Consider the following 15,728-nt stretch of genomic DNA (forward strand, 5'->3'; position numbering starts at 1 on the left):
GCTCCTAGCGTATGAAAGGATTGGCGAAACAGTCGTTATATATATATAAAGGGTGTTTCACGTGACTTGAATCATAGGCATATCTACCGGGTACGGGCAGAGGAATGGGGGGAACTTGCGGTAGAAGAGGTCCAGTTCTCTCAGATGTAGGCGGGATATGTGTGAACGCGTTAAAAATGTGCAGAGAAATTAGTGCTTCCAGTAAGTATGCGGTCACTTGGGGGCATTTGCCATATACCTAACACACACGCCGGTATTCTGTTCTCAACTTGATGCTAGACAGCGGCGTTGAGTAGCGTAAGTTCAAGACAAAAAAAAAAAAAAAAGGAAATTCAGACTATGGTTAAAACGCGCGCACTGTCACTCTATCTCTGCGTTGAAAACGCTCACTAAGCCTGCCCCGGGAATCGTTGGCGCTGAAAGCGCTTATCGAGAAGTTGCCGTGTGCTCCATAAATTACGAGCCTAAACGAGTTCCCCTAATCACCTTTTTTTTTTCTTCGCACTCCTTTGTCGCGTATAGCAGATGCATCAGCGGAGATTTTGGGCTGAATAACCGGACAAGCGTAATGCCTTCCGCCTGTGGTGCAGGACGCTTGTTCTTTAGACCCCGGGACAAGGGCTTAGCAAAAAGGCGATCAGGAATCCTGATACGAAGCCGGTAATGTTTTGATCGTGACTTGCTGCAAATAAGCAGCAGCGAGGTCCAGGCTTGATTATAGCGCGTCGAGGCAAGAAACAATGACTAAACGTTCCCTATAGTTCGTCGTAGTTTAGTGGAGGGCCATTCAAACGAAAGCAATCCCCCGAAACAACGATAGTTTACAACGAGGATGGCGGCGATCGTGGCACGTCAGCAAGAGCGATGAACGGCACGACAGCGTCGACGACAACTGCTACAGCGACGATAAGGGCACGACGAGCCCCGACGGTGATGGGAGGAGATGACGACGACGCGGAAAATGGCATGACCCACAATTAAGCGTATTTAGTCGCGTTGCGTATACGGATAAATCTCGCCGCGTTTCCGCCCCTTCTCTTTACTGAGACTCCGAAAATTCCCCCTCGTATCATATTCCATTCGAGCTCTTATTATACGAGAAGCACTACGGTAGATTCGGGCCGTCTCGTTTCATACCGGTATGCAGCGCGTTATGCGGAAGGGGCCCGTCGGCACAAGCACGGTTCGCTACCCCGACGTTCGCACTTTGTGTAGCTTGTGGAGATGAGATGCCGTCTGTCCATAAGTGACGCATTATCCGTCTAATAGGCATATCTGAACGCGTCACAAGCGTCACGGAGCGACGTATAATGAGCTTGGAAGCTCTCCACACCTACCAGGATTTCGGACAATTCCAGTTGAAATGAAAGGCTTCACAACGCGCCACGGGGTCAACTGAGGTCAACCGGGGCGACATGTAGTTTAAGGCGTGTAATTCTGACGAATAGGAAACATCCGCTGCTCAGGCGCAGTGAAGTAACGAGAGACAAGCCGTCTACCGATTTAATAATTGTATAAGCAGCCACTTTCCTTTTTGTTTCTTTAGCAGCAGCATCCCAAGGAACCAAGTATGTGTGTAACGCACGTTAGGTTATAATTAATGGGCAGGCTAAGGGTAATACGGGGTTAATTTTTATCAATTTTGTGGCAGCGAAGTGTCGTCGTGTTGTTGCTATCGTCATCATTGTCGTCATGTCGTTAATAGTTCTGCACTGTATATGAACTAAGGCAACCAAAATAATCTGCCTTTTCATTCAATAAGGCAGCCAAAATCATCTGTGTATTTTCATTTAATACGCGAAACGTTTAACCGAAATAACTTAATATCAATCGCAAAGTGTCTAAATTTAGCAAAATCTTCTTTTTTTCTTTTTCTTCTTGAAGTAAGCTCATCAAAAGGCTACACAGGAGAAGGTCGGTGTTTAAGTGTGTCTGGAGTGTCTGAATTTTCATTAGTACGGTATGCAACGCACTATGGCACAAATTGATGGCACAGAGGAACCGCTGACTGGCAAAGAAACGGTATGGAGGGCATGCTTCTTGCGCCAGTTTACTTAACGTTTCCCTAGGAGCACTTCACACGTTCTCCGCGGTGCCTACATGAAGGCTTATCCACTTTGCGTCGCCGACGTCTTCAACTTTCCCGCAGTACAGACTACGTATGCGGCGAAACGCGCTTTCGCGGAGAAAAGCAGACGAAGCGTGATCTGCTGCTGAAAGTGCGCTCCACGTCCGGGCCCAGATAAAGCTAAGGGACGCTGCTGGCTAGTGTTAAAGCATTTCCGAGACACCAGAGGAAGCGAGCATTCGTAATAGAGTAATAGAGCACCCTGTTTGTTGGTGAGCAGCATTTTACTGAAGCTGGAAGACCGCTAGGTCGCTTTGCTTATGGCCGCCACTGAAAGCGCAATCAAGTAAGGAAGAACGTAATAATAATAATAATAATAATAATAATAATAATAATAATAATAATAATAATAATAATAATAATAATAATAATAATAATAATAATAATAATAATAATAATAATAATAATTGCTGATGATTCTGATGATAAGTTCAGATAACCAGCACTTAAAGACAAAGAAGCAGGCTATCATCAAAAGTTGACCATGTGCCACTGTCGATCGAAATACATGTTCGGATGAAAATGGAACTGTTGGCAACTGATGTGCCACCGGCTTTTTCGTAAGCAAGAAATTGTACCAATATTAAAAGAAGTTCCTGCGATAAGACGCTTCTCGAAGTATGCGTGAACAATCAATAATAATAAAAAAAGCAAGAGACAGCAGCAAAGAGGGACGTTCGGCATTTCCTTGCGATTCGGCGCAAGTATAGTGGCAGAAGAGAAGATAAATCAAAGGAAATGACACAGAAACGTAACAAAATGCTAAGTGTCAATACCATAATATATTATCACTTTCACCCGCTTCAACATGAATTCTCGTGATGGCTACGCTCTCACTCTTGTTGATCTTCAGTAACTGTTGAAATGAGCTTCCGCTTCCTCTAAACTGACCTCAAACATTGCTTATGAGCGCTTAGCGCGTCCAATTTCTGAGATCGTTCGGTGATTTCGGCGTCCGTATGCTTAACGAGACACATGACAGATGGTTTCTAATGAACTGTCTTTTCTTGGATACGTTCGGTGCGGGGCACAAGACGGCACCCTGCTTTTCAAAGTCTGTCTTACGTTTGCGTTGCCGTGCGGCGAACTAAAAAGACTTGAAGAGACGTGTACAGCGACGTCCCGCAAAGGTGCTTACGGTTAACGTACGTAAAGCGACAAACGCTACTCTAAAACTGCCTACTGAGACTTCTACAGCCTTAAAAGAAAAAAAAAAGCTGATCGCCCTTCCACTGCAGTGGAGAGGGGTGCGAGCGAAGCTCGGGATCCGCCGCTCTTCGTTGTCGTAACGCCTCAGCTTTGTGCTCGCTCACTGCGAAGCCGGCACGTCGACGACGAGCCCTTTCTCGAGCGAGTTCCCGGAGGCGTTAATGAAACGCCGCCTGTTATTCGGCCGAACGCACGACGCGCGGCCCGCTCCCGCTGCCATTCCTTCAACGCAGCCTGCTCTTCGGCAGAACGAACCAAACGCGGCCTCCCCGTCTGACTGCCGAGCTTGAACTGGTGGGAAACGGCGGGCGCGGAGCGAGCGAACACGCGATCACACCCTTTCCCTCTTCCGGAGGGAGGGAACGCCTGCGATTGGCTCGCCCCTTGCGCTGTTTCTACTTCTTCATGCATATAAAACCCCGCTTTAAAGGGCATGTGCGATGCACCGACTGTGGCTGAATCGGTTAGGGTGGTGGTCTTGCAACCCGGACGTCAGTGGCTCGAATCCGCAGCACGACAAGCAATCTTTATTTTCGCACGGCTTGAGTTTTTTTCGTACGGCAACACCGACGTCAAAACGAGTGAGGCAATACAACCTTCACCTGAAGATGCGCACCGTACCTCTCTTGACGGGAGACGAGTGAGATCCATGGGGCCGATCTTCTATTCATCAGCTGTCAAGTTTTTCTGCCAGTCAAGACAAATCACAAGCGATAGAGGGATTCGGAGAACTAGACGTGCTACAGGAGCCCAAGTATTGTCTCATTAACGACCTCGATCACGCGCTCGGTGTACTTGCTACTTATAACAATGCCTGAGTCATGCACCGAGATAAAGCTTTACTGAGCACTGCTATAGCGTGCAACGCCTGATGATGGCGTGACAAGTTTCTTCTAGACCGGCGGCAGCCTCGTCATGTGACACGCCACATGATTTATGCGGGTCAACGGAACAACAACAAAAAAAAAAGGAATGAATAAGAATAACGCCTTTATCCGCCGTATGAACCACATTAATGATTTTGTTTTTTCTCGATCGGCGAACCGGGCCATCACAAAGGTATGCGGTACGAAGCAAGAATGATCAAAAGATGGCGTCTTCAAGTGAGATTTTGGCACGACGTGTCAGTGAGTTGCTCCGGAAAAACACAGTGTTGAAGGCCAGACGTTGCTTTGCTACGTAGACAAAGACATGCCCCTTGTCGAAACGTTGGCATCAGTGATGTTTCTTCTTCGGCGTCTGTCGATCACCTTTATAGACTACCTTGAATCAGCAAGGAACACTGCGCTTGGAATAATAGCGACCAAGGTGCATGTAACTGGTAACCAAGCTGCCACAGAAGCCCACATGTGCAGGGATTGGCGACCTGTTACAACCGTCGCCATATGTGTGTCGGTGGAACAACTTCTTTAACAGTTCTTTTAAAGTCTGGGTAATTCGATCGCTACTCGAAGGTCTTTTTCCCTTCTGAGCTTGCAGCCCGTCCCAGCTTATGCGCTAGCGTGCCTGCATAAGAGTGGCCTGTGTCTCGTGGTGACAATAATTAGGATGGTAATGATGGCCATTAGCTTTGTGCGTGCTTAAGAACATGATTAACTAGTATGAGAATGAATAACAGTGGGAAAGAGATTTCAAGAGCCATTCTACTTATATTAGCATATAGAACTATAATGCCAATATACATGACCACATAAGAAAATATGTTTCTACGAATGAAGAGTAGTATGGCAAGTACAGAGTAACAACATCGCAATATATGCTAAACCTATTCCCAGAATCCTCGAAACACTCAAAGTAATCTGCAACGTGATGTGTTCATAAGAGAGTTGTCAGACCAAACAGCATTGCACCATTTTATCATTAAAAAAAACGTTTCAACATACAAATATTGCTGCCTGTGATGCGCTGAGAGCTCGTGTCACGAAGAGCAAAGAAAAGTTGCGTGGCATTTTCTCATGCAGCGCTCCGCTTTCAACGTCACGGCGGTACACAGCATGTCGGATGCCACAGCTTCAAGATGCATGACATCACACATTCTGCAGTCACATCTTCCTATGGTAACAAATGTCGTGTGCTAGGTCAGGCAAAATTTGACGTCAAGAGCATGCCTCGCCTTGAACAAACACGCAAATAAATTAAAAATAAATAAAAAGAACTTGGGCCAAAGTGTGGCTGAGCACCAATTGAGCACCTGTTGAGCACCCGTTGAGTGGCAGTCTGCGTTTTTCTAACATAACAGGAACGTTCTGCGCCTTTCCTGCAAAAATGTGGCATTGGACGGCAGTATATTGTCAGTCCACTGTGGTCAGCTGATTTCATTCGCCGTGAACTGGTCCAAATTGATCACAGTGAAGCGCCGCCACGCAACATTTCATCAGGTGTTTTCACGGCGTGCCGCCGGCTTCCATGTCGGCCCCAACGCGGTGACGGTGCTGCCACCTGTCGCTCCATCTCGCGGCCAATGGCTCCGTTTCGAAACCGCGCCGATATCGATTGGCTCTTTCATCTCGTGTTGCCGCAGTCATGTACTCCATGTCTACAGAGTATTGGACATCGCGCTCATACGCACGTCTAATCAGGCAGTGACGCGTCCCCATCTGTAGGTGGCGTAATCGTCTATATGCAGGAATGACGTAGGCGCGGGCAACCACAAGCATTACGAAATACTGGCTGTGTATATATACGTAACAACCCCTATCCGAGACGATTCGTGGAGAGAAATGTGCATAAAACGAAAGGATGGCGAGAAATATAAGGACTCTTCGCATAAAACCAACTGATACAGTGGGCATTGGCGATTCAGGCCCTGTATGCTTTAAGACATACAACTTGGCCAAATTTGGTTTGGGTGTATAAATGTAACTGGCCTAAAATACATACGGTGAAGACGCGCGCGCGCGTGTGTGTGTGTTTGTGTATCCATTCTTGTTTTTTGCCATCCGGTATGTCTTGCGCCATTTACAATTATGCACCACATGTTTTCTGCGATGCGGTATTGCGGCGTAATCTAGCACACACTGGGAAAGTTGTGGCTTTGCCTCCGAGATTTTGGTGCTCACCTTCATGTCTAGACCCGCCTTTCTATGTGGTTATTCGTTCATGTGATTAGACATATGACACGCAGAAGGCTTCAGACAAAAAGCTTCACGAAGCCTGTACTGCAATCACTAAATATAACTTACTATTACGAGCAAAATTTGGCTTGATTACAGACCTCAGAGGCACATACATGACATACAAGAAGCTTTTCACAAGATTCTTCACGAACGAATGAAAACACTAAATATAACTTGCTGTCACAAGAAAGAACGCAACTACTTTTCATATGCCTTTGCGTATGCGTCAGAGCTGAAAAGACTGCAAAGGAATGGCACGAACACGTGTTGATGCCGAAATTTGCGAGGCTACAAAAATAACGAAAAATACGAACGACCAAGCAGCGAATATCGTCTGCTACACTTCAGTGTAGCAGACGATACCCGAAGGAAAAGAAGTGGGGTGAGAGGAAGATAAGTACGCGGGCCATAGTCGCTGCACTTGGAGTCCAATCTACCGAGAGGTCTCGCTAGAAAACAGCCCGTGGGCGAAGGTAAACAAGAATAGACCGTTAGCCTACGCGGGGTAAATAAAGAATAGCAACAAAAGGAGACGTGTCATGGCCACGCAAGACAACGAAATGCTTGCGTAAAAAAGACAGAAAAAGAAATGCTACTGGCCGCCACTTCAACCCCGTCTGAAGTCCCTGTCGCGATAACCGGATGGATCGCGGGTCTTGTCTTTCCAGAAGGACGTCATGTAATACGATACATCTCGTCTTCGTGAAAGATTGCGAAAACGTCTGCCCACCGCAGTTCTGATCAGTTAGAGTTAGTTTGTCTGTTCGTTCGTTCTTTTTTTCCACGCTACATTGCGTATTGTCGCCGGGACAGGGTGTCGCCGCCTCCCATCCTGTTGTCATCTTTTTTTCCCTTCGTTAAGAGAGCTTCACTATCGCCCTTTGCACATTGGTTCAGTCAACAGGGAGTTAAGGATTGTGCAACGAAGAAAGAAGTGGAAAATGACCGGGTTTCGTAACATCCACTTAACCAGCACATCAACAGCCAGCTCCGACCGCGCAAATATGCACGTAAAATTGAATCCTTAAGCAATATGGCGTGCGAATCCAAGTTTACTTTCCTGTGGACATGGAAATTACATTTGACAGGTTCGAACTTCTTTACAGGAGACGCGCTGAGCGAGTGGGGCGCACTCGTAAAACGCGGCTTTCCCTATTCTTCGAATAAATAAAATTTCGAATAAGCATCGAATCGCTTCTGCTGTCCGATTCGTATTCCATTCGCGAAATAGCCATTAGAATTTGTCGAATATTCGTTAGTTCGAGTACAAGAACGAATAACAACAGTGCAGTGAAATGTCCTTAAAACGAAGTTGAAGGGGGAGCCAAGAATTACCTCGTTATATCCACTGTTGAATGTATACAGCAGTATGAATCTCTATGGGAAATTAAAGGAGAATTTAACTTACTTCGTTGTAAATATTATTTCGTTATAACAAGGTTTGGCTGTAATCGTAGTACACAGGTGGAAAGGTCGATGCAAGTGGAGACGCTTCAGAATGATTGCGCTGCCTGAGACAATCGGCTGCTGTTCTGACGAACCAGTTTTTAAACCAACACGCAAAGTAGTTGACTCTTGCATGATATTTTCTTGAGGTTAAATTAGCATGCCTCAGTTTAGGCAGCCTACGAACACAACTCCACTTGAGCGAAGCACTTCATTATGTGACCCACGTTTGCATTCGCTCAAAACGATGCGCGGCGCGTTGTATAGCAACACACTTAGCTTGTTAAAGTTTCAGCGAACGCAACACCAATGCGTGCATGTGGTCACGTGTTGTTGTTTTGATTCATTACCACCATTGTCGTGGTGCGCCAGGTACAATCAATTTTCGGTGGTTTCGTATTTACGAGCTATTAGATAGTCCTGGCGTCCAATTGTTAACGGTATTACACGTGTCGAAACTATTGGGGCAGGAACTCCCCGGTAGGGAATTGTCATAATGTGCGTGGCATTCTTTGAAATGATTACTTATGACGCTTACACTGTACCTTTGAAATCAAGACTGCCGTACTTTGAGAGATAAGCAACTCCTAAGAATACCACGCACAGTATGACGATCTCCACAGTAAACTTATTTTTTTAACTACCAGTGATTGTGTCAAGTAAATGAAAGAAATGTTGCAGCACTGGTTGTATTTCTCGCATAATTTGCCCACCGACGCGCTTGCGTGCATTCCGCTTCTCCCTGTTGTTGCAGACGCAATTCTCTCGTTGCTTGCGTTCTCTGCGCGTACCTTGCCAGCCCAAGCTCTCGCCTGCGCTTTAACTGCGCCTTTGTAAGAGCTGCGTTTCGTATGCACCTCTCCCCCCTTCCCCCCCGCCCACACACACAGGGTGTCTCCAACGCTCATCTTGTAAAACGCTGAGTATGAGAATAAAACTAAGCACCATGAAAGGGCACCGCGAACAAGGGTCACAGCCAGGTGCGTCCTGTCGGTGGTTAATAGTTTCTACTCTGTGAAAGTGCGGTATAGACTAATGTTTCTTTCTCTTTCTCTCTTTCCCTCCCCTTTCCCCTGCCCACGTGTGGTAGCAAATTGGACTCAGTCCGATTAACCTCCCTGCCTTTCCTTCTTCCCTTCTCTCTCTTCCTATTAGTTTCTACTCACTCGCTCGTAGTCAGCGCATTACAAGGATAACCTGCTAGCCCTACTCCTCGCGCTTACTCAACGTCGTTTCTAACATGGCGTCTCCGATCTCAGCGCCGCAAGACGTCGCTACTAACGTTACCGCCGCAACCCCGCCTCCGCAGCTCCGGTACACAGCAAACGTCACACGTACAGTATAGCACACGTGTACACGCACAGGCTGAAACTCTTCACTGTCTTCCACCGGCGCTCGCTAACCAGCGCGCGCAGCGATTATTGTCAGCTAACGAGGCCGCCGGTTACAAATGGCCCCCTCGAGATTGCCTCGAGCGAACGCCGTCGTCGAGAGTACAGCCCAGGCGCGTGGCGTTAAGTACCGCGCCCAGAACACACGATGCGGCACCGGGGTTCGCGTGGAGAAGTCGGGGAGTCGTGACACCCGGGGCGCTGGAGGGCTGCTTAATCACGGCGCCACCCGATGCGAACGCTCTGTGCGAGAGAAAAAAAAAAAAAAAGAAAGAGCGCGTCGAGCGTGCCATCAGTTTTGCCCGAGAAAGACAGGCCCTCGAGACTGCGGTTTGTCACTCGGCGCGTGCAAAGCCCTGTTGCACGCGCGCTGTATAGGGTGTCCCAGTTAACGTTAGCCGAGCTGCTCAACGAAAAAAAAAAAAGAAAGAAAGATTAAGAAGAGTGTGGCTCTTTCGTAATCGAGAGTAAGTGTAAGCATGAAATGGCTACCGGCAAAGCAGATTGGTTGGTTCATTTGAGCCACAGTCTCAAAATTTGTGTAGTGCATGTTCGCAATGGCACACCCCATCTCACACAACATCACAACCTGTTTTGGATGAACTTCATTGCAAGTGTCGTCTCCGTCAAACAGCTACCCGCGGCGCGCCGGACGATGCCGGCTTGGCCACGCACTGTGGCTCCATCGCTGGAGCCGGCGCAAAACTCGCGCCTAGGAACTCACGGACCGCTGGCGTTGAGCAGGCAACCCTGCCTCAGCGCCAAAAGATGACAATCAAGTGTATGGTGCCCTGTATCGGCTTTTTAAATGTCGCTATTGGAAATGACAAAAAAGAGAGACTTCAGCGTACTAGGAGCTACGGCTTGAGTGACATTGTGAGCAAACATTAGGAAGAACTCGAAAGAAATATTTTTTTGCAACTTGTTTGGGCAGTAACTAGCGTACGTAATGCGGTCCTGTACAAAGGGTTGGGGGCCAGAGACCACGTGCACTTTCTTAAGTTTTGACCGGTTCTCCGGATGTTCTCGTTTAAGTGCCTGGATAACGACTTTGGCTCACTTGAAGGTCGCCGACAACGGGAGCTAAATAATTTCACGCTTATTAAAACACGGTGCAAGATGCTAGCGTTATCTTGGACACACGCTATAGTTGCCGCGCCCGGCGCTGGTTGTTCGAAGAGTACGTAAACAATGACGAACGATTAACGATTCCGACAGGGCAGCTCATGGCGCAGGAAGGGTATACAAGGACTATAACAAAAGGCCACTCTTCTGATAGACATCCGCGTAAATACAGTGAATAGTTCCGTGCTCTGGGCCCAATAAACGCCGCAGGTGTAATTATTGCCTTCACGCGTACTGCCCCCTCGAAAGTGAAGAAGTCACGCAAACAAAGCACGGAACGAAACTAACGAGCCGACCAACGCTCGTACTTTCAATTTGTGTGTTTCAAGGCGAAGCTTTCTTTGCGTGCCGCTCCATGGTTCCGCCTGCAGGTCAGTCGATCGCTGGTTGCATTTCCGTCGACTGGATTGGCGTTCACTTACAAAAAAGAAGCGTGCTTTGTGGTGAGATCCGAACCTAGGCCTTCTAGCTAAGCAACCAGATGCTCTAACCATTAGGTCACAACCGCGCTTTTGTTTCCCTGTTGCGTGGAAGCATAACTATGAGAAAAACAAAGCACTATAGAAATTTAAGGTGACCGAAACCACATTCAAAAGTCAGTGAAACACCTGCAAGCATCCAATAAAGAGATCCAGTCCGGGGTTTTTTCTTGTGCAGCGTGCGCACTGCAAGCGCAAGCAGCAGATTGTCGAAAAAGAAAAGAAGAAAAGACGCCTGAGTGCTTCGCGGTGGTTCAGCATGCCTGTCGCACTTCCTTCAGCGCCAAAGGGCATGCAGCCTAAGTAACATGAACGTGTCATGTGGTGGGTCACAGAAATTTTTAAAAGAAAGGTAAAAAACGAATTGTGCGTATGGTGTGATATCTAAGTATTTTTTTAAGTGTTCTTCGGAGAATGTCCCAGAAGAGCACGGTGCCCCCAGAGTCCACAAAACAGTGATCAATCGTTTAATCGTGTGGACAGAAACGGCAGTTTGTCGACCACGGCACGAAACAGCCCCTTTTCTCCAACTAGATGTCCTTAAGCGTGTCCGTCGAATGAACATTTCACCAGGGATCAAAACTCTTTTTCTTTAAGTTATATTCGGCAACCCTTCCCGTCAAAACCTAAGTCACAACCGCACGTACACTTCTCTCGCGTTAAAGACAACTATAGCCCTCTTTGAGATGATTGCCTCGTGTTGATTATGATACTCGTACTATGACACGCAGCCCCAACGGTGGATAGGCCAGGAAGTGTGTTCGCGTGTTGATTATGACTTCCATACTATGGGCACGTACCAGCAATGTGGAGTTGGCCAAGAAGTGGCCGTCACAGTATCACATGCCCACAGCGAAGGAAATGGCCAAGAAGCGGGAGGCATATAATCATGCCAACGCCAACGACAGCTGTTTGAGATTATTGCCGCGTGTTCAAGATAAATGTAACTTCAATACAATAGAACACAACCCACAATGGTGGACCGGTCAATGCGCGGCCGGTACATTTAAAATAAATGAGAAAAAATAAAATACAGGCCTGTATAAGATTTGTCAGAATGTATAGCATGGGTACGCGAAATCGCAGGCGCGCGCCAGTTTTCTTTACGCCAAAGACGCAGAAAGGAAATGCTCAAATTTCTAGGAGTTCGCTAACCGTTTAGCGAAAGCTGTGCTTCACAAATTCCAGCATTGGCGTTGGATAGGCATAATATTTTCTTTCATTTGTCCGCTGAAATCTCAAGTTTCAAACAGAAGTACCAATAAAGAAAGTGCCGAAATTTAATGACGTTCCTTCTCCCACACAGAAGTCTTGTGCACAATAAGAACCGGCTAAAATAAAAAGACCACAGCTTTTGTAAGTAGGCTTGAGTATGTGATGTAAGCAACGATAATACATCATCGGAAGCTTCCCGTCATTTCTGTTCCAATTGCCTTGATTTTTTCTATGCGTTGCCTTCAGTTTTGCACTGCCGTTACAATTGCACAATGCAGAAACTAACAAGCCCGCCTTTCCGCATCGACAGAATTGATTACCGTACGCCCCACAACCTCGATTCATATTCCAATAGGCAAATTTGATAATCGATCATCGTCAGCGCTTGTCCTGAGTTCTGCTTGCCCGTGCTTAATTCGTCGCATGTGCCTGCTATACACCATGCTTGACAGTGCAAACAAAGCGAACTGTAATCTGCAGGCACCTCCACAATCGGTAATAGGGAGCTTTAGCTGGTCTGTAAACGCAGAACACTTCGCGCAACACTGGATTACGGGAGACGCGAGCTGCACTAACATAAAGCCCCTTGATAATTTGAAAGTAGCGAGACACTCTCCTCCTCACGGCACTTTCCTCCTCGATTCTCCTCGCCCACCGGCTGCACACGGCGCGCTTTTCCTCCTGGGCTCCTGCGGACGGGCCGCAGGATTTTATGGAGGCGTGTTATTTTGGGCCAGTTGCACGCCCCAGTGGGGTTGAAAATTTTGACAAATGCTAATAGCAGCATCGATAATGCTGGAGGCAATGTTTACGAGGAGGTTGGTTTTTTCTTAAAGCCGTATGAACGGGCTATACCGATGTAAAGGGTGCTTTGAGGCGAGTTCTGTACTCCAGACAATTTTTCTGCCACATTATCAGATGCTTTACTTCGTGCGTCTGATCTAGTATTGCTTGTGACACATCCCTTTGTGTGTGGCTTATTAAGCGAAAGCATTAGACCTCTGTTTCAAGGTCCCGTTGTGAGCTACAGAAAATATCACGTGACCGAAGGAAGGCGGGAAGCGAACCAAAGATGTGCAGCCGCGTATAAGAGATGATTAATGATTAGCAAAGTAATGATTGATTAGTGATTGGATTAAGATGAATTCGGGTGTATTACGGTGGATTAAAGTCGATGAAGGTGCATTAGGGTGAATGAAGGTGAATTCAGGTGCATAAAGGAAGACTGGGTTGGACTAAGGTCGATGAAGGTGGATTAGGGTGGATGAAGGTGCGTTGAGGTGCATTAGGGATGATTATAGTGGATTAGGGTGGATTAAAGTACATGAAGAAAGATAAAGGTGGATTAAGAAGGATTAAGGTGCATTTGGGAGGTGAATTAAAGTGAATGAAGGAGGATTAGGGTGGACTAAGGTAGATGAATGTGGATTCGGGTGGATTAAGGTGAATTAAGGACAGTTATAGCGGATTAGGGTAGATTAATGTGAATGAGGAAGCATTAGGGTTGATTAAGGAGGATTAAAGTGCATAAAGGAGGCTTAGAGTAGATTAAGGTCGATGAAGCTTGATTAGGGTGCACTAAGGAGGTCTTTCATGGATTATGGTGGATTAAAGCGAATGAAGGAGGATTAAGGTCGATGATAGTGGATTCGGTGCATTAATGTGCATTAGGAGGATTATGGTAGACTAATCGGTCTTAATATTCAGTGAACCCTAATTCACCTAAATCCACCTTAATGCTTCTTCATCCACCTTAATCCTTATTCATGCACCTTAATACAACTGAATCCTGCTTAATAGTCCCAATCTACATTAATACACCCTAATCCACATCTATCAAGTCTAATCGCACTCCATGGCCCCTAATCCACCTTAATCTACACTAATCCATCATAATCGGTCTTAATCCTCCTTTATCAGCCATAATTCACCTTAATCCAGATTAATCGACCATAATCTTTCTTTATCCACCTTAATCCCTCTATTCCTGGTTCGTGCATCCTAATCCACCCTAATCGGTCTTAATACCATTTCATCAACCCTTCACCTTAAGCCGCCTTAATCCTCCTCCACCCAGCTTAATCTTTATTCATGCATCTTAATCCTTCTTAATGCACTCTAATCAATCTTAATCTTCTTTAATACACTCTAATCAACCTTAATCCTGCCTAATCGACCTTATATCAATCAATATTGATTCATTAATTACCTTGGGTAATCATTCTCTTATACAGGGGCGGACATGCTTTCGGTCACCTCCGGCCTTCCTTGGCTCACGTGATACTTCCAGTTTACGACGCAACCTTGAAACATAGAGATCTAAAGGCTTTCGCCTTAAAGTTAAAAAAAAAAAGCTCTATGTTGACTAGCTAACGCTCATCACCTGCAATACCACGGGTATACTTGCCACTAATTTTTTTCAGGGCGCAAAGCAGAATCTATAATGCTGCACTTCCGACTGAATAACAACAGTTAGCGACGTGCGAGGTGATGGAGCCGCCCCAGAATATTAAGCATATTAAGAATATTAAACAACAAAAACGTTGGTGAGCAGGCCGGAAGAATGAAAAAAAATGCAGCATTACGAGATGCTTTGCTACGATCTATAAGGAACGCTGCAGCTCGCTTTGTCGGAACAAAGTTCTTTCGGCCAATTTCATGCAGCCACTGCTTCCTGCACAAGCCGTCACGCTTTCCTTGTGGTATCATAAAAACAGCATAACCATCTTCAGGCTTCTTGCTGCAGTTATATGCGCAACAGCCCGGCATAGCGCTAGCACATAGAGCAGGAGACACAGCGTACAACGTTCGCTACGCCGAGCTAAAGCGCCGAGCCAGCCGTGCTCAGGAGGAAAATGGCGCGAACGAAAAAGAAAAACACAAGCAAAACTCAAGATCCGCGCGTTTCCAAGGGCAACGGCAGGGAGACCAATCGTCGTGCAGAAAAACGGGGGCAAAACCGGTTGCCGCGGGGGAAGGCACAAGGGGCGAGGAGGTCGCGCGGCGGCGGCAGAGTTCAAAGAGTGTCGCTACTTTCAAATCATCAAGGGACTTTACACTAACAGTGTTTGTCGCGACATCTAGTGGCACTTCGTGCAGCCACAATGCATTAGACACGTTTTCGTGTTGCATGGGTGTGGTTTCGCCAAATAACAATGAAAAAAAGGTAAGTCCACGCTAATGCGATCAGCATTGAAGTGTAGTAGATATACACCGTGTTGCCTCCACCGAAACGCATCATGTATGAAGTCTGTGCTGCAGCCGCCGCGCTCCTCGCTCGCGCTTTCCTCCTCACATGGTACGCCACCTTGTGGTGCAGTCGCAAAGTCCATGTATGTATGTATGTATGTATGTATGTATGTATGTATGTATGTATGTATGTATGTATGTATGTATGTATGTATGTATGTATGTATTAACGTATGTGTGTGTGTGTGTGTGTATGTATGTATGTATGTATGTATGTATGTATGTATGTATGTATGTATGTATGTATGTATGTATGTATGTATGTATGTATGTATGTATTCAGACAAGATTGTCTGAATATGCAGGGCGATCAATTTAAGGTTTTACAGAGGTGTCAATGAATCGCCTGTGGCAGAAAGCATCATTCTTG

General features: G+C 46.4%; 1 protein-coding gene across 2 annotated transcripts in view; it reads right to left on the reverse strand.

The window, feature by feature from the left end:
- The window catches only part of LOC142588160 (neuroglobin-like), a 278,478-nt gene that overhangs the window by 19,812 nt on the left and 242,938 nt on the right, over window positions 1-15,728 (reverse strand). The gene's annotated exons all lie outside the window — the stretch shown is intronic.

This window comes from Dermacentor variabilis, chromosome 7 (assembly GCF_050947875.1).
Source record: "Dermacentor variabilis isolate Ectoservices chromosome 7, ASM5094787v1, whole genome shotgun sequence".
Classification (NCBI taxonomy): Eukaryota; Metazoa; Arthropoda; class Arachnida; order Ixodida; family Ixodidae; genus Dermacentor; species Dermacentor variabilis.